The following is a 21304-nucleotide window of genomic DNA, read 5'->3' as shown; positions in this document are numbered from 1 at the left end:
AAGAGCAAACTGTTTACCAGAAGCAGGGCTTTTTTCTTAACACTGACTCACACTGACTCATCCTTCTCATTTTCCTTCCCACCGCTCATAACAACCTTGCAAGGGAGAGAATTTTTAGGGAAATCAGTTGGGTTACTTTTTTTTTTTTTTTTTAACTTTCCAAAGTTGGAAGCTTGAAGGTATCACATCATTAATTCCATCTCAGGAAGGGCTACTGCCCTGGAGTGGCCACAATGACCAGGGCCATGTAGCTGAACATCCCACAGAAAACCTTGTCTAGACAAACCAATTCTGTTGGCTGAAAGATTAGACAAGTGCCTGAAATGTACATGTTAATTGACTGAACTCATGTTGGCACCTTAACTTGCATTCTGTTGAACTTAGAAAATGTCTTCTTCTGAGAGAGGAAACCTGGGCAGAATTAGAGCCAAAACTATGATATCTTAACAGTTGGCTTTGAGATGAAAGACACAGAATTCAGGCAGCACGTTATAGTCAGCACAGTGGGGAAAGAAGGGTATATAGATCAGGATGACTAATACCCTCGTGCCTTCATTTGATATTCATTAAGTGAGTATTTACTGATCATCTGTGATGTGTAGGTGCTAGTGCTGTAACAGTGAATAATAAAGACATGGAGCCCGCTGTCACGGGCCTTATATTCTAACGTTTTTGTAACGAATGCTACAGTGGTGGAAGTAGAGGATGCTAAGGGAGCAGGAGCAGAATGCTAAGGGTGCCTTGGCCTGTACACGTGAGCATGTGCTTGTGTGTGAAGGTGAAGGGAGGAAAAGGAACCCAAGCTGAGACTGGCTGAAGTAGGCGTTAACTAGAAGAAAGGGGGTAGGGTGGGGCAGGGAGAGCTGATGAGATTCCAGGCAGAAGGAGCTACATGTGTAAGGCCTTGAAGTGGGAAAGAGCTTGCTCATGGAGGAACTGAAATAAGTTCCAGGGTGACCCAAGGACAGTTGAGTGAGGGGGAAGTTTGGCACAAGAAACATTTGGAGAAGCTGCAGGGTCCAATCACACAGAGCATTGTGGATCAGCTTACTTTTTTTACTTTTGTTAACAATACCTCATTATGAGTAAGGACTTTTAGCTTGATACTGAGGCGTGAGAGGAATGGGTTTTGAGCAGGGCCCAGGCTTGATGCTAACTGCTAGCTTAGAACCCTCTGGGTGGCAAGGGCACTAGTAGGGTAGGGCTAGAGCAGGTGGTTGTCTGCAGGTGAGTGGGGAAACCCAGCTTGGGAATGGCAGGATCTCAGATTTCCTAAGATTTTTTTTTTAAGATTTTATTTATTTATTTGTCAGAGAGAGAGGGAGAGAGCACAAGCACGGGGAGCGGCAGACAGAGGGAGAAGCGGGCTCCCTGCTCAGCAGGGAGCCCAGTGCGGGGCTCCATCCCAGGACCCTGGGATCATGACCTGAGCCGAAGGCAGACGCTTAACCAATGGAGCCACCTGGCCACCCCTCCTAAGATTTTTTTTTTTTAAGATTTTATTTATTTATTTGAGGGAGAGAGAGAGAGAATGAGTATGGGGAGAGCAGAGGGGGAGGAAGAAGCAGACTCCCTGCTGACCAGGGAGCCCGATGCAGGGCTCAATCCCAGGACCCTGAGATCATGACCTGAGCCGAAGGCAGACGCTTAACTGAGCCACCCAGGTGCCCCTCCTAAGATGTTTTTAGCAGAGGACAAACCCCTAAGTGCTTTGTAGGATTTGTAATATCTACACAGAGCACAGAATACTGCTGTTTTTCAAGGTCTTCCTGGAAAGACTCCCAGGCCACCTGCAGTTTGGAGAAGGTCTCCTGAAAGCATGCCTCGCTAGCTGCAGAGGCAGTGTTTCTCCCGACTCCACTGATGAAACACAAGAAAATAATCACATTATTGGTGTATTTTTGTTACCTATAGTACATGTGACATTATCCTTTTCTTTCTTTTTTTTTTTTTAAGATTTTATTTGAGGCAGAGAGAGAGAGAGAAGCACAAGCAGGGGAGAGGGGCAGAGGGAAAGGGAGAAGCAGACTCCCTGCTGAGCAAGGGAGCCAGACACAGGACTCGGTCCCAGGACCCTGAGATCATGACCTGAGCCGAAGGCAGACATTTAAGTGACTGAGCCACCCAGGTGCCCTGACAGTTTCCTTTTCTAAGAGTAGGGTATTAAAAATATTGTTACATTTTTGGGTTTTAGGGATTTACTGAAGCTTATATCATTTAAGTGTTCTATTTCAATATCTGGATTTTTGACATAGTGCCACAAATCATTTAATGTGTTACTGTGCTGTTTTTGTTGTTGTTATTCTTAAAGAAAGAAAAAGAACTAAAAATAGTTCTATGTATAGAACTAATTGTCCTCAGTTTCTGATCAGGAAATTTTTTTTTTCTATTAAAAACAAGCAAACATAAAAATGTATTGAGAGATCCAGGTGTATTCTCTACCTCCGTTTTTTTTTCCTTTTAAAAAAACTGTAAAGAACAGTGTGTAACAACAGTTAACTGCCAAAACACCCTGAAATATATTTTCAAGAAGTTTGTTCCTTACCAGGTTTTGTTTGTTTCTTCACAGCTTGACAAGCTCAATAGGTTTTATAGAAGTTTATAGATATTTTTGTATGTATTGGGCTTAACCTAAATTCATGTAAGTATCCATACTGTGTTGTATCTTTCTGTGTCTAAATTCAGAGATACCATCTTGTTGGTTTGGGGTAGATTACAGAGTAGTTCAGGCCCATGGGGTTTAAGCTCACCCATAGTTCTTTAGTAATATCTGAGGACTTCCTCTGAAAAGCATCCTGCTCTAACTCGGAAAGTATTTGTGTTTTAATATGTCCACCTGTTGTGTGTGTGTGTGTGTGTGTGTGTGTGTGTGTGTGTGTATAGATTATTTTGTTTATTGTTCCTATTTGTTATTGTTCCTCATGTTTAAAATTTTATTTTATTTTTCTCAGCTTTATTGAGTCATGATTGGCAAATCAAATTGTATGTATTTAAAATACACGTGATGATTTAACATATGTGTACTTAGTGATTATCACAATCAGGTAAATTAACACATCCATCACCTCAAATAGTTACCTTTGTGTGTGTGTGTGTGTGTGTGTGTGTGTGTGGTAAGAATGCTTAAGGTCTTAGCAAATTTCAAACAGAGTCATCGTGCTATTCATTGGATCACTAGAGCTTAATCATATTATAACTGAAGGCTTGTCTCCCCATCTCCAGCCCCTGGTAACTACGCTTCTACTGTTTGTTTCTGTGAATTCAACCTTAATGTCCTCTAGATTCATCCGTGGTGTTTCAAATGGCACGTTTTACTTCCTTCTCATAGCTGAATAATATTCCATTGTGTGTATATATATATATATACATATATATCATATCTTTATTCATCCGTTGATAAGGCATTAGTTTGTTTCTATATCTTGGCTACTGTGAATAATGCTGCAGTGCAATGGGAGTGCAGAATCCCTTTGAGATAGTGATTTCTTCTTCTCTGGATATAGATCCAGAAGTGGGATTGTTGGATCATATGGTAATTCTATTTTTAATTTTTTGAAGAATCTCCATACTATTTATCCAGTGTGGTTTTGGTTTGTATTTCTCTGGTGACCGGTGGTATTCGGTACCTTGCCCTATACCTGTTGTCCATTTTTTGTCTTCTTTGGAAAAATGTCTGTTCAGGTCTATTGTCTATTTTTAAATTGGATTATTATTTTGCTATTGAGTTGAGTTCCTTATATATTTTGGATATTAGCCCCTTATCAGATATATGGTTTACAAATATTTTCTCTAATTTCATAGGTTGCCTTTTCACTCTGTGGATGGTGTACTTTGCTGTGCAGAAGCTTTTTAGTTTGATATAGTGTCACTTGTTTTGCTTTTGCTTTTGGTATCATATTCAAAAGGACATTGCCAAGACCAATGTCAAGGAGCTTTTTCCCTGTGTTTTTTTCTAGGAGTTTTATAGTTTCAGGTTTTGCATTTAAGTCTTTAATCCATTTGAGTTCATTTTTATGAGTGATATAAGATAGGTCCAGTTTCATTATTTTGCATATGGATATCCAGTTTTCCCAGTACCATTTATTAAAGAAATTATCTTTTCCCCATTGTATGTTCTTGGTGCTTTGTCAAAGATTAGTTGACTGTATATGCCTGAGTTTATGTCTGGGCTCTCTGTTTTGTTCCATTGGATTATGTGTCTATTTTTACACAAGTACCATACCATTTTGACTACTATAGCTCTCTGTTATAGTTTGAAATCAGAAAGTGTGATGCTTCCAGCTTTGTTCTTCTTTCTCAAGATTGTGTTGGCTATTTGGGATCTTTTGTGGTTTCATATGAATTTTAGTATTTTTTCTATTTCTGTGAAAAATACCAATGGAATTTTGATAGGGATTGTGTTGAATCTGTAGATCACTTTAGGTAGCATGGCCGTTTTAATAACATTAATTCTTCCAATCCATTAACACAGGATATCTTTCCTTTACTTGTGTCTTTCTCAATTTCATCAATTTCTTACAGTTTTCAATGTATAGATCTTATATTTCTTTAGTTAAATTTATTACCAAATATTTTATTATTTTTGATGCTATTATAAATGGGGTTGTTTTCTTAATTTCTCTTTCAGATAGTTCATTGTTAATATAAAAATAAAAATTACTGATTTTTGTATATTGATTTTATATCCTACAACTTTACTGAATTTGTTAGTTCTAAGTTTTTTGGTGGCCCCTTTAAAGTTTTCTTTATATAAAATCATGTCATCTGCAAAAAGAGTTTTACTTTCTCCTTTCCAAGTTAGATACTTTTCGTTTCTTTTTCTTATCTAATTGCTGTGGTTGGGCCTTTCAGTACTATGGTTGAATAGGAGTGGCAAGAGTGGAGCATCCTTGTCTTGTTCCTGATCTTAGAGGAAAGGTTTTCAGATTTTCACTGTTGAGTGTGATGTTAGTTCTGGGCATGTCTTATATGGCCTCTATTTGTTGAGGCACCATTTCTTCTATACTGAATTTGTTGAGAGCTTTTATCATAAAAGGAGGAATTTTGTCAAATACTCTTTCTGCATCTACTGAGATGATGATATGATTTTTATCCTTCATTTTTATTAATGTGGTATATCACATTTATTGATTTGCATATGCTGAACCATTCTGGCATCCCACAAATAAATTCAGCTTGATCACAGTATGATCTTTTACTGTGCTGTTGAATTCAGTTTGCTGATAGTTTGTTGAAGATCTTTGCATCTATATTCATCAGGCATGTTGGCCTGTAATTTTCTTTTTTTATAGTGTCTTTGAATGGCTTTGATATGCTGGCCTTGTAAATGAATTGGAAATCTTCCCTTCTCTTCAGTTTTTTAGGAGTTTGAGAAGGATTTGTATTAATTCTTCTTTAAAGTTTGTGGTAGAATTCTCCAATAAAACCATCAGGTCCTGGGCTTTTCTTTGTGAGGAGGTTTTTAGAGTACTGATTTAATCTCCTTACTAATTGTTGGTCTGTTCAGATTTTCTGTCTTCATGATTCATTAGTGGTAAGTTGTATGTTTCTAGGATTTCTTCAATGTTATCCAAATTTTTGGTGTACAGTTGTTCATAGTAGTCTCTTATGATCCTTTGTACTTCTATGGTATCAGTTGTACTGGCTCCTCTTTCATTTATTTTATTTGAATCTTCTCTTTGAGTCTTTTCTTGGTTTCTAATTAAAGGTTTTTCAGTTTTGTTTATCTTTTCAAAAAGCAGCTCTTAATTTTGTTGATCTTTTCTATTGTTTTCCTGGTCTCTCTTTCATTATTTAGCAGATGCTCTGATCTTTGTTATTTCCTTCCTTCTGTTAACCTTGGGCTTACTTTCTTCTTCTTTTTCTAGTTCCTCAAGGTATAAAAATAGGTTGTTTAATTGAGATTTTTCTTTTTTTCTTAATGTGCACATTTATTGCTTTGACTCTATCATCCCACCCTTGCCTAGCCTGTAAGTTTTCTGTGGAGAAATCTGCCTTATGGAGATTTCCCTTGTTTGTGAGGAATTTTTTTTTCCTCTGGCTGCTTTAAAATTCTTTCTTTGCCTTTGATTTTCAAGTTTTAGAATATATCTCGGAGAAGATCTTTTGTGTTAAACATTTTGGGGGGGCCTATGAGCTTCATGAATTTGGACATCCAAATCTCCCCCTAGATTATTTCCTCAAATAAGCTTTCTGCCCTTTTCTCCTTTTTCTCCTTCTGTGACTCCCATAATACATAGATTTTTTTTTTTTATTTATTCATTTGCGGGAGAGACAGAGAGAGAAGAAGCAGGGGGAAAGGCAGAGGGAGAGGGAGAAGCAGACTCCCCGCTTAACAAGGAGCCCAATGCGGGACTCGATCCCAGGACCCTGGAATCATGACCTGAGCCGAAGGCAGACGCTTAACCATCTGAGCCACCCAGGCGCCCCATAATACATAGATTTTTTTTTTCTCTTGATGGCATCTCATAATTCACAAAGGCTATCTCCACTCTTCAATTCTTTTTTCTTTGTTCTCCAATGACTACATAGTTTCAAATTATCTTCGACTTCACAGATTCTTTCTTTTGCTTAATTAAGTCTGCTGATGATGCTCTCCATTGCATTTTGTATTTCATTTATTATACTCTTCAGCTGCAGAATTTCTCTTTGGTTCTTTTTTATGATTTCTGTCTGTTAAAATTCTCATTTTGTTCATGTATGTTTTCTGATTTTCATTCAGTTGTCTTTCTGTGTTCTTTTGTGGCTCATTGAGTCACCTTAAAACAACTATTTTGAAGTCTTTATTGGGCAGACCACAAATCTCTATTTCTTTGGGGTTGGTTGCTCTCTTCACATTTGAAGAAGCAGTCACCTCCTCTAGTGTTTACTGGACTGGCCTCAGGAAGGAAACATCTAATGTCCACCCTACTAGGTAGGGTGGGTACTGATAGCCTCTCGTTTACTTTCCTTTGGGTGCTTCTCAATACTCAAGTTTGTGTGCTTTTTCCCAATTCCATATTGTCAAGGTTTTCTGCACATGCTCACTAGCCATCTGCAAAGGTTTGCCCTCCAAGTGTGCACTTAGAGCCAGCCATGGAATGGTGTGTGTGTGGGTGAGGCTCACGGGACATTGTGGGTGCCCATGGGCCAGTTGCGGGGGGGATCTTCAGGTACGGCGTTGCCAGAGGCTTGTGGGCAGGCTTCCTGATGGAGTCCAAGAAGGGATAGTGTGATCTGTATCCCTTTGATGCCCTCCCAGAGCCTTCGCTGCTGTTCTCTCAGCCCTTCCCCCCCCCCCCCCACAACCACCTTAGTCTTCTGGACGGGGCGAGAAAGAAGTAGGCCTTTTGGCACTATCTCACACAGCTGGGGAAACTGGGCACTCACACACACGCTCTCACTTTTCCTCATGGGAGAAATCATGGGCCAAAAAGTTCTCTCTGGGCTCTGAGCTGTGCTGTGGTAGGGGAGGGATGATTCAGGTAAAGCAAAACTGTTCCTCTTATCCTCTTCAATGAGTCCATTCTCAGGTGTTTTGTTTTGTTTTGTTTTGTTTTGCCGTAACAATGTGCTGAAAATTTTCTGCTGGATTCCTGGGCTTCCACAAAGATACTCTTGTCCATGGGTCATTGTCAAAATTGTTGTTGGGGGATAAGATGGTACAACACTCCTTTCTGCTATTTTGCTAGTGTCACTCCCATGTTTTTTTAGCAAAAAAATATTTTTTACAGATGAAATTCATCTCACAGAACCCAAGAGGTAAGAGGAATATTAGAGACTACCACTAGCTTTAAAATTTATTTTGATTAATTATTGTTAACAACTAAATCCTTTACTGCCTAAAATAATCTTTCTATTTTTTGTCCTCATTTAGCTAAATCTCCAAGCTTTTTAAAAAAATGTTTGTCACATATATTTCAGTTGATAAATACCTTGTTCCTCATATGTGACAATCAGAAGATAAATATTAGTAATAATTATACATTTTGGCTAATAATAGTATTACATTTGTAAAGATCTGTGCTGAATTGGGATTCCAAGTATAACATTTTCATTTATAGCAGAGTATAGATCTGAGAGATAGTTAGATTTTTACTAACTGTTTCAAGTTAGGTTGTGAAATCATAATGGAAGGGCAGGTTTAAGTCTCCTGTATGTTTCCTTTCTGCCAAGTCTGAATATGCCCCATTATTCAAAAGGTCCCAGTCATTATTTTTATGATAGTGTGATAAGTCTCTAGCTTGGCCAAGGTCCTTTGTCCTCAAGCCTTCAAGGATTATTTGCAATTCCAAAGTAAATTTCAGGGGTTGTATATATCTTGCAATATCTTACTTCATTAAAATGAAGTGGGTCATGAATCTTACCTATCTTGTAAGAATCAGATATAAACATTATTTTATTGGAATTTCAGTGTATTTAGAGTAATCTATATCTAATGAAACTGACCTTTTCATTTATTTATACTATTTTACCAGTCAACTCCCCAACCTTGCCTGAACAGTAAATGTTTAAAAAGAGGCTACACCCTTATACCTTGGTCTCAAAGAGCTGTAGCGAGTATAGAATGCAAACATGAGATGTGGTGCTGCTTTGGATTCCCAAGACTTTCCATGTCGGAGACTGGAGATCTCAGGAGGAGCCTTTGTGTAGCAGAGGGGCTAGAAACTTCTCTAATTTTTTAAAAGTTGACCAGCTTTGGGCACCTGGGTGGCTCAGTTGGTTAAGCAACTGCCTTCGGCTCAGGTCATGATCCTGGAGTCCCGGGATCGAGTCCTGCATCGGGCTCCCTGCTCAGCAGGGAGCCTGCTTCTCCCTCTGACCCTCTTCCCTCTCATGCTCTCTATCTCTCATTCTCTCTCTCTCAAATAAATAAATGAAATCTTTAAAAAAATAAAAATAAAAAAATAAAAAAATAAAAGTTGACCAGCTTTTTAAAAAAATTTTTATTGTTAAATGTTAATCACCATACATTACATCATTAGTTTTTGATGTAGTGTTCCATGATTCATTGTTTGTGCATAACACCCAGTGCTCCGTGCAGAGCGTGCCCTCTTAAATACCCATCACCAGGCTAACCCATCCCCCCCAACCCCCTCCCCTCTAGAACCCTCAGTTTGTTTTTCAGAGTCCATCGTCTCTCATGGTTCATCTCCCCCTCCGATTTCCCCCCTTCATTCTTCCCCTCCTGCTATCTTCTTCTTCTTTTTTTTTGTTAGCATATATTGCATTATTTGTTTCAAAGGTACAGATCTGTGATTCAACAGTCTTGCACAATTCACAGTGCTCACTATAGCACATACCCTCCCCAATGTCTATCACCCAGCCACCCCATCCCTCCCACCCCCCCATTCCAGCAGCCCTCAGTTTGTTTCCTGAGATTTAGAATTCCTCATATCTGGGGCGCCTGGGTGGCTCAGTTGGTTAAGCAACTGCCTTCGGCTCAGGTCATGATCCTGGAGTCCCGGGATCGAGTCCCGCATCAGGCTTCCTGCTCGGCAGGGAGTCTGCTTCTCCCTCTGACCCTCCCCCCTCTCATGTGCTCTCTCTCCATCTCTCATTGTCACTCTCTCAAATAAATAAATAAATAAAATCTTAAAAAAAAAAGAATTCCTCATATCAGTGAGGTCATATGATACATGTCTTTCTCTGATTGACTTAGTTCGCTCAGCATAACACCCTCCAGTTCCATCCATGTCGTTGCAAATGGCAAGATCTCATTCCCTTTGATGGCTGCATAATATTCCATTGTATATATATACCACATCTTCTTTATCCATTCATCTGTCAATGGACATCTGGGCTCTTTCCATAGTTTGTCTGTTATGGGCATTGCTGCTATAAACATCGGGGTGCACGTACCCCTTCAGATCCCTACATTTGTATCTTTGGGGTAAATACCCAGTAGTGCAATTGCTGGATTGTATGGTAGCTCTATTTTCAACTTTTTGAGGAACCTCCATACTGTTTTCCAGAGTGGTTGCACCAGCTTGCATTCCCACCAACAGTGTAGGAGGGTTCCCCTTTCTCCGCATCCCCGCCAACATCTGTCGTTTCCTGACTTGTTAATTTTAGCCATTCTGACTCGTGTGAGGTGGTATCTCATTGAGGTTTTGATTTGGATTTCCCTGATGCCGAGTGATGTTGAGCACTTTTTCATGTGTCTGTTGGCCATTTGGATGTCTTCTTTGGAGAGATGTCTGTTCATGTCTTCTGCCCATTTCTTGATTGGATTATTTGTTCTTTGGGTGTTGAGTTTGATAAGTTCTTTATAGATTTTGGATACTAGCCCTCTATCTGACATATCATTTGCAAATATCTTCTCCCATTCTGTCGGTTGTCTTTTGATTTTGTGGACTGTTTCTTTTGCTGTGCAAAAGCTTTTTATCTTGATGAAGTCCCAGTAGTTCATTTTTGCCCTTGCTTGCCTTGCCTTTGGAGGTTTCTAGGAAGAAGTTGCTGCGGCTGAGGTCAAAGAGGTTGCTGCCTGTGTTCTCCTTTAGGATTTTGATGGACTCCTGTCTCACATTTAGGTCTTTCAACCATTTTGAGTCTATTTTTGTGTGTGGTGTAAGGAAATGCTCCAGTTTCATTCTTCTGCACGTGGCCGTCCAATTTTCCCAACACCATTTGTTGAAGAGACTGTCTTTTTTCCATTGGACATTCTTTCCTGGTTTGTCAAAGATTAGTTGACCATAGAGTTGAGGGTCCGTTTCTGGGCTCTCGATTCTGTTCCATTGATCGATGTGTCTGTTTTTGTGCCAGTACCATACTGTCTTGATGATGACAGCTTTGTAATAGAGCTGGAAGTCCGGATTTGTGATGCTGCCAGCTTTGCTTTTCTTTTCAACATTCCTCTGGCTATTCAGGGTCTTTTCTGGTTCCATACAAATTTTAGGATTATTTGTTCCATTTGTTTAAAAAAAATGGATGGTGTTTTGATGGGGATTGCATTGAATGTGTAGATTGCTCTAGGTAGCATTGACATCTTCACAATATTTGTTCTTCCAATCCATGAGCATGGAATATTTTTCCATTTCTTTGTGTCTTCCTCAATTTCTTTCATGAATACTTTATAGTTTTCTGAGTACAGATCCTTTGCCTCTTTGGTTAGATTTATTCCTAGGTATCTTATGGTTTTGGGTGCAGTTGTAAATGGGATCGACTCCCTAATTTCTCTTTCTTCTGTCTTGTTGTTGGTGTATAGGAATGCCACTGATTTCTGTGCATTGATTTTCTATCCTGCCACTTTACTGAATTCCTGTATGAGTTCTAGCAGTTTTGGGGTGGAGTCTTTTGGGTTTTCCACATAAAGTATCATACCATCTGCAAACAGTGAGAGTTTGACTTCTTCTTTGCTGATTTGGAAGCCTTTTATTTCTTTTTGTTGTCTGATTGCTGTGGCTAGGACTTCTAATACTATGTTGAATAGCAGTGGTGAGAGTGGACATCCCTGCCGCGTTCCTGACCTCAGGGGGAAAGCTCTTGGTTTTTCCCCATTGAGAATGATATTCGCTGTAGGTTTTTCATAGATGGCTTTTATGATATTGAGGTATGTACCCTCTATCCCTATACTCTGAAGAGTTTTGATCAAGAAAGGATGCTGTACTTTGTCAAATGCTTTTTCTGCATCTATTGAGAGGATGACATGATTCTTGTTCTTTCTTTTGTTAATGTATTATATTATGTTGATTGATTTGCGGATGTTGAACCAACCTTGCAGCCCAGGGATAAATCCCACTTGGTCGTGGTGAGTAATTCTTTTAATGTACTTTTGGATCCTATTGACTAGTATTTTGGTGAGAATTTTTGCATCCATGTTCATCAAGGATATTGAAAAGTTGACCAGCTTTCTACAAGATAACCCCTGTAAAGCCATGAGTCATTACAAACAAAACTTTCAGGCCTTAAATGACCTACAATATTTTAATACAGCAGAATGAATATATGAGACCTCATTCCATAATGTAGATATGTTTCTGAAAGATGCACCACTTTGTATTATTTTTGCTATTTAAGTTGTCATCCTCTCCATTGTATTAGTTCTAATAATAGTAGTGCTAGTAGTAATTAACATTTATGGAAGACTTAGTATACTTTATGTGCATAGTTTCCTTTAATCCTTGTAACAATCCAATAAATTAGGTATTCTATCCATTTTACAAGAGAACTGAGACCTAAATAGACTATGTATAATTTGGTTGGTTGGTTGGTTTTGGTAAAGTTTAGATTCTTTTTGCCCTCTGTTAGGCACTCAATAGTAGGTGTTCAGTAAGTTCTTGAGTAATAAATAATTGTGTGAGATATAAAGCCATCTTGTCTTTTGCACAATTCACTTCTTTTTCATTCTTACTGCCAACTCTCTAGTCCAAGCTCATATTTCTTCCAGTTTAATCAGTTTGCCTTTTTCTAGCCTCTCTTTCCTTTAATGCATCCTTCTAGTGGGGCTTCTTCTTCCAAAGTTATATCTAAATCCTACTTTGTATATGTCACTCTGCCACTTAAAATAATTCAGTCATTTTTTATCACCTGTCACCTAAGGAATGATAATGGACTTTGGCTTTGAATGGTCATCAGTAAGAATAAGCACCTAAAGATTTCAGTGTATCTCAACTTCAGAACATTCATCTCCTCTGGCTTTTGTTTTCCTTTTTAAAATAAACTGTTTCTTTAAATAAAAATTCATAAGTTGTTCATTTCTAGAAATAACCATTATAAATTGCCTGGACAATCCTTCCAGAAACTGTGCATCTCCAAGCAGAAATATTAGATCTGTTGGTTGCTTTAAAATTATAGAAATGAGCTCATATCGTACATACTGTTCTGCCACTAGTGTTTACATAGATCCATTTTATTCTTTTAAACAACTTCATGATTCTATCAGTTCCAAACCTTTTGGCTTCAAGTAACAGAAAACAAAGAATGTACTGGAGGGATGTAGGACAAAGTTTGGAAAATGGTCAGGACCAAGGCAGGCCTGAGAACCATGTAGTAATAGGCTCAATGAGCCTCTTTTAAATGAAGCAACCAGGCCAGTGTGTTGACATTACTGCCCTAAGACTCTGTCAGATATGAATTCCAACTGTCTCTTTGTCTTTGTGTCACTGGCTTATTCAGAATCTAAGTGGTGGGGAGTACATCCAAATAGGAGGAGGCAGTTGGATGCTGGACAGCTTAAAATACGATGAATTTCCATTACAATGGTATTCTGTTGTATAAATATGCCATAATTTATTTAACTACTCTTGGTAGATATTCAAGTTGTCATGTTCAGTTTTTCACTAGCAAAAAAGTGTTGCAAAGAAAATTAGTTTATGTCTTTGTGAATTTTTGTTTTAAGTGTATCTGTGGAATTAATTCCTAGCGGAAGACTGTGCTGTATCAAATGGTATAACTGGCTTTCTTTTAATTTATAAGGTACAATGTTATTTATAACTAAATACTCCATAAAAACCACAGGTGTCAAAACAAGTGGAAAACCAAATCCAAGTGGCTGGAGTATAGAATTTCAACATTAACCAAGCAGTAAGTGTATTAAGGGAAGCTTTTGATAGGCTAATAATATTTTTCCATGAAGCGGCTAACATGTTCATCAATACCCAAGACATTCCTGCAGACATTCTGTGAAATACTAAAAGGTAAATCAACTTCCCCTATTTTTTCTCCTCTCCATGTTTGTTTTCCTCAATATTGGATTCTTTGATCATTTTACTTATCTTTTCAAGGTTTCTTGTATTTATTTATTTGAATAGGCAGTACCATTATATGGTACAGAATTCCCACGTTACTTGAAAGGTATGTGGTGGGAATTCTACTTCCAGTAATGGCAGACTAGGTCACTTGAATCAGCCCTGCTGATGACAATTTAGAAAGCTGTACAAGATATACAAGATATAGAAACATTTTCTTGAAAGCTTCAAAAAGTTAAGAAGATATTGAAAGATTGTAAGAGAGGTAAGCCTAGATACCAAAGCCATTTTTGTTCTAAAGGCATTTGTTTATCCTGAGAAAGCATCTGTGAAGTTAAGTGATAATTTTGGTGGCCTGATCTGTGAGGACAGAATTCATAGCTTGTTGCCTGTCAAGGATAGGGACTCAAATAAACCACCATTCCAATTTGAATGGGACCCCTAAGGTCATGAAGGGGGATCTTGAACTAAACCAGCCATGGTATAGTTTTGCAAACAAAGCTTCCAGGGAACCTTTAATCTTGATGGTCTTAAGCTATAATGCCATCAGGCAACTGGCAGAAGCAAGCGAAAATTCTCTCTAAAGGAAGAGGTTATCCTGTATATCAAAATAGTCCTCTAAATAATGTTACATAATGATCAGCACATAGAAGAAAACCAGGTTCACAAGGAAACAAGACACCCATGAAAAGAACTAGAAGAAACAACATACAGCAAAAGCATCCTCAAAGCTATGAGATATTGTAATTTAAGACATGGACTATAAAACAACTAATTTATTATGTAAAAAGAAATAGAAGCCAAGAATGAAAATATCAATAAGTAATGGGACACTGTCAAAAAAAACAGATTTGAAAAATAAATGCATCGTAGAACTAAAAATATAATAACCAGAAACAAGAACACAGTAGATTTAAAATCGCTGAAGAGAGAATTAGTGAACTAGAAGATAGGTTAGGAGGAAATGGTCCAGAATGAACCATCAAGAGACAAAAATATGCAACGTATGAAGAGATGGTAAGAGAATTAAGAGGATCCAGTGAGAAGGTCTAATATACATTTAATTGGAATCCCAGAAAGAGAAGAGCAAGAATGGTGCAGTAGCAGTATTTGAAGAGTTAATAGCTGAGCATTTCCCAGAACTGTTGAAAGATGTGAATTCAGAGATTCAAAAACATATAGCCCAGAATGCATATATTAGGCTAAATAGTGAGCAAGCATCTATCTTAAGAAGTCAGAAGGAGCACAGCAAAATAATTCTGAAGAAAATAAAGACAAATAATCAGAAAAGTAGAAATCAGTGAAATATAAAGCAAATATATAATATATTCTATCAACGAGAGCTTGATAATCTTGGAAAAGATTAATAAAAATGATATACCCTGGTGAGGTTAATTAAGAAAAAGAAGGGAGGGAGGGACGGAGAGAGGGAGAAAGGAAGGAAAGGCACAGATAACCGATATCAAGAGTGAAAAGATGGGGGGGGTGGCACCTGGGTGGCTCAGTCAGTTAAGCGTCCGCCTTCAGCTCAGTTCGCAATCCCAGAATCCTGGGATCGAGTCCCACTTCGGGCTCCCTGCTCAGCAGGGAGTCTGCTTCTCCCTCTTGCTCCTCCTTCCTCCGCCCTGCCCCCACTGGTACACACACTCTCTCTCTCTCACAAAAATAAAATCTTAAAAAGAGTGGAAAGAGGGGGGATCATATAGTCATTAACAAGATAATAAGACATAGTGAACAGTTTTAGGCTAAAAATTTTGGAAACTTAGGTGAATGGTTAAATTTATTAGTAATATAACTATTAATAAAAATTGAATCAGCAATTAAAAAACCTTCCCACAAAGAAAACTGCAGGTCTGGATGGCTTCACTAGAAAGTTATATCAAGCATTTAAGAGAGAAAGAATTAATATTACTTAAACTCTTCCTGAGAATAATAAAAGAGATTATCTAAACAAACAAAAAAACCTGACAGTAACATTGTGAGGAAGGAAAATTCACAGGCTATTTTACTCACAGTTATGGAAAATCCTAAACTAAATATTAGCAAAGCAAAATCCAGTTTTTCACTTACTATTGTGGTGTAGGAAACTAACCATCATATGGCTTAAGAGATTCTATGGGTCAGGAATTTGATCAGGGCACAATGAGGGTGACTTTTTGTTTCCATTTTGTTTGGGGCCCCAGCTGAGAAGACTCAGAGTAGCTTGAAATCATCTGGATCTGTTTCTACTTGCATGGTCTATAGTCAATACCAACAGTCGTATAGACCGCTGCCTGTTATGTAGAACCTCCGCTCGTCTCCGTTTTAACATCTACAAAGGATCTCTTCTTGTGTTCTGTCTGCATGGACTAGTTTGAGCTTCCTGACAGCATGACAGCCGGGTTCTAAGTGCGGGGTCCTAAGTCAGTTAATTGGAAGTGCTTAACATTTTTATGATCTAATCTTGAAATTCACATACTGCCATCCTGACAATACTCTCTTGGATGAGACAGTTACAGAGGTCAGTCCAGATTCCAGGGAATGTGTCAAAGATCCCACCACCCAGTTGGAGGAGTGTCAAAGTCACATTGTAAGAAAAGCACTTAGGATGGGGTAGTATTGTTGAGGCCATCTTTGGAAAACATAGTCTGCCCTATCTAGCAGTATGTGAAAAGGATAATACATCATGACCAAGTTGGCTTTATACCTGAAATGCAAGGTTGGTTCAACACCATAGACTCAATTAGTGTAATTTGCTAACATTAAAAGAGAAGAATCATGATCATGTGATAAAATTCAGCATCCATTCCTGATTAAAACAGTAGCAACAATTTCAGCCCCCTAGGGATAGGTGGAAAATAGGAAGGGAGAACTATAAAACCTGTATAGCAAACATCATACTTAATGGAGAATTTTCAGTTTGAGGAATTTTTCACTTGGTGGTCAGGAATCAGAGTTGCCCTATTATTATTACTTCTATTCAACATTTGTTGGAAGTTCTAGCAATTGCAGTGAGGCAATTAAAATAAAAGTATTGGAAAGTATGAATTAATAACTTACTGTTTATATGATGACATGACTATTTATTTAGAAATTATAAAAGATTTTTACAAATAAATTATTAAAGTTAATAAGTTTTGCAAGTTTGCTGGATATGAAATCAATGTACAAAATCAATTATATTTCTACATACCAGCTGCAAATAGAAAATTAAATTTTAAAAGATACTCTGTACAGCAACATCAAAAATCACAGGCCTCTATGGAGAAAATTATAAAATTTTATTGAGTGATATTAAAGAACACCCACATAAAAGGAAATAGATCTTGTTGCAAATTTTAGAAAACTCACCGCTACAGAGATATCGGTTCTTCATAAGACAGGGGGTGCTATTCTAGATTAGAAGGGATTTTAGAAATAAAACAATCAGATTCAAAAACTGGGGTTCTAGATTGAATCCTAAAAAGAAAAAAGAAAAATCTTCCTGTCATCCTTATCCTTCAGCCACCCTGGAGAGACCTACCATTTCCAGTTTTTCATGCATCCTAGAAATAGTCCATGTGTATAAAAGTAAATACACATATTTATTTATTTCCTTATCACAGAGTAGATAGTATACTGTTCATATTTTTCTGCATCAGGCTTTGTAAAATATGTATATATTTTAGAAATATTTTTGTATCACTAAATATCATTGTGTATCTAAATTATTATGGCTGTATAGGCTTCTATTTGGAAGTACCTTGATTTTATTTAACCTCTCTCTTATGGATGGATATTTAGATGATTTCTGATCTTTTGCTGCAATGAATACATATTTCATATTTTTGGAAGTATGCCTTTCTGATAAATTCCTAAAAGTGGATTTGCGACGGCAAAGGATGTGTGAATTTTTTATATTGATTGCCAAATGATACTATATCAATGTATGACTGTATCAGCAATGAATGAGAGTTCGTTTTCAAACACCGGTGTGTTAGACTTTTTGATTCTCTCCAATGGTAGATGAAAAATAGAATATCAAGTAAGGTGGAGTACTTTTCATATATTCAGAGCCATATGTATTTACCTTTCTCTAAATTCCTTGTTCATATTCTGAGCTTATTTCCCCATTAGGTTGTTGGTCTTTGTCTTATCATTTTCTAAAAACTCTTTGTAGATTAAGGAAATAGGCTCTTCATGCTATGAAATATAATTTTTCCCAGTTTGACTTATGATTTTTACCTTGCTGATGATTTTTGCCATGCAGAATATTTTATTTATATACAGTAAAATTTATCAATCTTTTCTTTAATGACTTCTGGGTTTTATTTCATACTTGGAATTGTCTTCCCCATTGTGAGGCTATAAAATGTTGTGCCATGTATTTTTCTAATATGTAGGAGGTTTGATATTTTTGCATTTAAATCTGTAGATCCACTGGGAGTTATTTTTTGTGTGATGTCTAAAACCCTGCTTATTAACCTTACCTTTCTCAGGCAGATGGAGAGATGAATTTTGACTTTGGGGGAGAGGGGTCTGATAGAGTCTTGATCGTCCTTTAGGGTATGGAATTCCTTTCACTCAGAGGAACTGGAATGAGCATCTGAAGTCAGAGCTCCCTCTTCTCCACAGCAGGTGGGAAAAATAGTTTTAAACTGAATTCTTTTCCAGTATTCCATTTCTCAAAACTTCCTATTACTGCAGTACCAGTAGGCCTTATGACATATTATAATTTTGATCTCGCTTTTGTTTCATTTTAAAGTGGCTATTTTCTGATGTCATGAAAGGGCACAACTTCATTTCATTTATAAACTCTCTCTAAATTGTGATGTAGGATGAGTTATAGTGAATTCTAGTCATTATTTTTATGATCATTGCTTCCAAGGGCTTTCCTTTGTGATTGTGTTTGGTCCCAAATCCATCTCATCCAGTGATCTTTCTTTAACTTTCTGTAACTCTCCATCCATGTATCACTTTATAAGACAGGTTGTGAGCACTGGTGGAAACACCTTCTTGATCATGATATCACATTCCTTCATTGTTCCAGCATAAATCTTACAAAATCTTCCAAACCTTTGAAATTTATTTAAAACTTATCAGTGGAAATAAAGAGAATTAGAAATCATTTTTCTCTATTAGGACTTGTGGTCCTAGATATGAATACTACTGTGCTTACTTGGTCTTGGATGGACAATACTAACTTTGACCGAATGATGCACTTAAGAAAATATATTACAACATCATTTAAAAATAACTCATCTCTCCACTCTAAAGCCACAGTTTTCATGTTTTTGTGGGGTTTTTTTTCCTGTTCATCTACACTCATTAGGTACCTTCTGGTTTGCCAGGCATTGTGCTAGAGTAGTAAGTCTACAGAGATGAGTAAAATACTTTCTCCATCAACTAAGGGAGACAGAAATATCACAAGTAATCGTAATGTACTATGCTGGGTTCTGTAATAGAGAGGCTTATTGGGGGCATGTATAATTGGTCAGGGTTCTTTGTAGCAAAGGACGAAGTCCACTCCAGCTGGTTTAAGCAGAAAGATAGTTCACAGAATCCCCAGGAAGTTGATAGATCTGGGCTTGAATGTTACACAGTTGGAAACAAAGCAATCAGGGATGATGTTTCCGTAAGAAATACCCAACCACGCTCAGGGGGATTGTTTTAGGGAAAACACCACTGCTGTCTTGACTCACTTCTTCAGCACACATGCCATTAGATACTGGACATTAGAAACTATGCTCCAGAACAGCCCTGGAACATGAGCTTAAAATGGCCTTTAAGGTCTTGAGTGCAGTTAGATGCGGTTAGCCCAATTCATGATCTGTATGTTCCTCAAGCCCCTCATTGGTCTAGAGGAATAACTATTGAGCTTGAAATAGCTTTGCCTTCAATTTGAACTTCACTTCAGATGATTGTAGGTGATTATTTTAAAAACTCTTTCAGGGGTGCCTGGGTGGCTCAGTCGTTAAGCATCTGCCTTCAGCTCAGGTCATGATCCCAGGGTCATGGGATCGAGCCCCACATCGGGCTCCCTGCTCCGTGGGAAGCCTGCTTCTCCTGCTTGTGTTCCCTCTCTCGCTGTGTCTCTCTCCGTCAAATAAATAAAATCTTTAAAAAAATAAAAACTTTCAACATTTCATGCTTTCCACGACCGGCATCCCATCCTCTAGTGCAGGAATTGGCAAATTGTAGCCTGCCACTTGTTTTGGTAAATGCAGTGTTACTGTAATACACTGTAGTCATCTGTTTACACATTGTGGCTGCTTAAAGAGTCGAGCAGTTGCAACAGGGTTTACTTGCTGGGCAAGTTCCTTATCAGTTCCTTGTTCAGAAAGATACTTTCTGTGTAAGAGCCTCCTGAGGGCCTGGGACGGCAGTCAGTGCCCAGCAGTTCATAATGGGTCTCTTGCAGCTCCCTGAGTTAGATGATGTTCTCAACAAGGTTCCTTTCAGACATTCCAGCCCTTTCAGTCACAAGCCTCAGCTGGTGCGCAGGCGTTGATCAGTGCAACATTTGGTGCTGCAAGCGTGTCTTCGTTGCTTGAGTCCAAAGGGCCTATTGGCTCTACTTCTGTAAGTTTTATTTTATTTTATTTTTTTGCCTTTTGCTCTGTTAAGTGCCCCTTCTAGCCCTTAGCTTCAGACAATGGTATCTCCAGCTCACAGAGGATTCTGTTGTTAGACCTCCAGTAAACTCTCTGATAACATATGGATGATTTGGGGATATGGCCAGAAACTAATGGACTCTGACGAGTGCTTGGAAGATCAGTCTTCCCTATATGTTAAGACAGATTAAATCAGAATTATCCGTGGTGACATTTGCACATGTGGAGTTAGTAGTGCAGAAGTAGTTAGGGTGCAGAAGAATGGTAGGGACCGTAATTCAGGTATAACTTTGTTGTCTTCCTTGAGCCCATGTAATATATTTAGTCCACACTGAAGTACTCTGTTTTTATGCCCTATCTTACAAGGCAGTAGCCTGGTTCTCCTGTAATGGGATCCACAGAATGGACAAGTTCCAGTGTTACTGTCTCATCTGATTTTCTTCTTTCAGATTCACACTGTTAATGAGCTTTTCAGTCAGCTTCCTCTAGTTTCTGTCTAATTTGTTGCTGTTTAAATTAATCTTCAAGCACATCATCTTTCTCTTTGTTTTCCGTACTGGGACTTTTAAAAAACTTCAGCATAAGTATGTACAGAGTCTTCTTATCTCTGGGCCAACAGCCTCAGTCCTCTCCGAGGGGGAGGGAAGAATCCCTTTTATCTTCTGCAAGCCTGTTCTCTTTTAAAGACTGCTCTGCTTCGGGCCTGGAATCTTTTCCTGGCTAAGAATTTTCATCTGTGGACACAATAGCTTCTTTGCAGCTCTTCAATAAATAGTCTCTGTTTGTTAGAAATCATGGCATTGGTGCACATTAGTTTGAAATTACCTTTAGCTCTGTGGACTAATAACCTTATTCTTGATCTCATCTTTCATTGTGCTGAAATCTACTGGATGTGTAACTACCATTGACCTGTCAGGAGCAATGCGATCAATCATGGGAAATGAGAAGAAAGCTCTGGGGTCCTTTCTCTGATTTTCCCGTCAAAGCTTTGGAAGAAGGGCTCTCTGGCTGAGGAGCTCAGAGGCTGCCCAGGGCACTTCATCTCACTGGATCCACCCCCTTTTC

The 21304-nt window shown here is 38.2% G+C and overlaps 1 protein-coding gene across 5 annotated transcripts in view; it reads left to right on the top strand.

Moving 5' to 3' along the window:
* Window positions 1-21304, top strand: part of PKIG (cAMP-dependent protein kinase inhibitor gamma) — a 96836-nt gene that overhangs the window by 28932 nt on the left and 46600 nt on the right. The window contains exon 1 of one of the 5 annotated variants that reach the window (XM_025875402.2): window positions 20039-20207. The exons of the other annotated variants lie outside the window; for them this stretch is intronic. The gene's annotated coding sequence lies outside the window, so the exon portion shown is untranslated. Of the gene's footprint in view, window positions 1-20038; window positions 20208-21304 lie in introns of those variants that run through there. 5 annotated transcript variants of the gene reach the window in all.

Source organism: Callorhinus ursinus, unplaced genomic scaffold (assembly GCF_003265705.2).
Source record: "Callorhinus ursinus isolate GAN/ISIS: 27379988/994484 unplaced genomic scaffold, GSC_fseal_2.0 scaffold38, whole genome shotgun sequence".
Classification (NCBI taxonomy): Eukaryota; Metazoa; Chordata; class Mammalia; order Carnivora; family Otariidae; genus Callorhinus; species Callorhinus ursinus.
Note: the sequence above shows the minus strand (reverse complement) of the source record. Positions and strands in the feature narration are given on the sequence as shown.